The sequence below is a fragment of the Prosopis cineraria genome, unplaced genomic scaffold, assembly GCF_029017545.1.
Source record: "Prosopis cineraria cultivar Desert tree isolate PC_DT_omini unplaced genomic scaffold, ASM2901754v1 PC7, whole genome shotgun sequence".
Taxonomy (NCBI): domain Eukaryota; kingdom Viridiplantae; phylum Streptophyta; class Magnoliopsida; order Fabales; family Fabaceae; genus Prosopis; species Prosopis cineraria.
The window spans coordinates 20,240,165-20,242,048 of record NW_026555338.1 but is presented as its reverse complement, the minus strand read 5'-3'; positions in this window follow the sequence as shown (position 1 = coordinate 20,242,048).

Below are 1,884 nucleotides of genomic sequence, written 5' to 3'. Positions count from 1 at the left end.
CACCATGAAAAGTCGAGAATCGGCGGTGACTTTTTAGTGCCGCCGTTGATTGTCAACATTTTTATATTTTTTTTAAAAAAATATGTTGTAAGTTTCAGCGGTGACATACAAGTCACCGCTAAAAGTCAAGAATTAGCAGCGATTTTTTAGTATCACCGCTGATTGTTAATATTTTTATAATTTTTTTAAAAAATTATGTTGTAAGTTACAGTGGCGACATATAAGTCACCGCTGAAAGTTGAGAATTAGCGATGACTTTTTAATGTTGCTGCTGATTGTCAATATTTTTATAATATTTTTTAAAAAATTATGTTGTAAGTTTTAGCGGTGACATACAAGTCGCCGCTAAAAGTTGAGAATTAGCAGCGACTTTTTAGTGTCACCGCTGAAAATGAGACTTTTAGCGGCAACTTCAAATATTGCCACTGAAAGTTTGATTTTGTATCATCATCATAATTTTTTTTATTTATCTAATATTTAATATTTTAAGACATTAATTTTGTTGTATTATTGTAATTTTATAATGAATATATAAAATAACATAATGAGTTTTTATTTAATATATTTTATGGTTAAATTGTAACTTTAAGATAAGGTTAAGGTATTATTTAATGCTAATGAGCTAAAGTAAAGAATTAAGCCAAACCATATTATTTTACTTGTGTGTTTGTATTAAAAAATTTACAACTAAAGTTAAGATTCAACCGAAGTTAGCAAACTAAGATTAGAAGAAAAGTCAGTAAATGTAATATAATTTATGTTTGGATATGTTTGTTTTTTAGAAGTCTGTTAGATAAACTGAAATTTGTTTGAATAATTTTATTCAAAAGCTAGTTAAGATGTTTAATGGTCAAAATAAGCATGAAATTTTTAATATATATTTTATGACTAATTAATAACTAAAACAAATTAAATTTAAAATTATAACTAATAAGTAAAAAATTTTAATATTCAAGATAGAAGAGAAGAGAGAGAAAGCATAAGTCATCAGATCAATGTAGAAGTCAATAACACTACTTGTTTATAATAATTAAACATGTGATACTTAAATTTATTCATTCATAGAATGATATTTCATTTAATTTAATTTTTCAATTTAAATTCTACATTTAACACCAGTAACTTTAAAGCTTGATGCTAATTTAGAAACTATTTATTCTTAGATATTTTTTATATTATAATTATAAATATGAATATTAAGATAAATAATATAACAACCTCAAGAAGTAAAAAAAATTAAAAGAAATAATACAAATGATATTGTATCAATTATATTTATTGTTTACTTTAAACAAAATAAATAATATAATTTGTAATTTTATAAATTAAAAAAATTAAATTGAAGTATTTAAGGATAGTAATGATATTTTATAATATTTAATATTTAATATATGTGTGTGTTCGTATAGTTTAATAATATATGTGTGTGTGTGTGTATGTGTATTTAATTATACAATAATAGAGTACAGGTTCATTCTAGCTCAGTGGCAAAATGGTTAGACACAAAAGGAGGAGGTCACAAGTTCAAACGTTAGAGGAGACAACTTTCAAAATTGAAATATAAATTGGTGACATGATGATACGTGGCGTGTGGTGATAGCGACATGGAGAGTGATATGGTGCCACATGGCGTGAGGTGAAGGTGCATGAAGGATGACATGGCGCCACGTGGCTTGAGGTGGGGCGCCATATGGACAGTGACATGGTGCCATGTGTGTAAGTGAACCAACATTACTTTTCAGCGGCGACAAAAAAGTCGTCGCTAATTGGTAGCTTCTGCGGTGACAAATGTCGCCACTAATATTTAATAATTTGCCACTAATTGGTAGCTTTCGTGATGACAAATGTCGCCACTGATACTTAACATTCAGCGACGACAAAAAT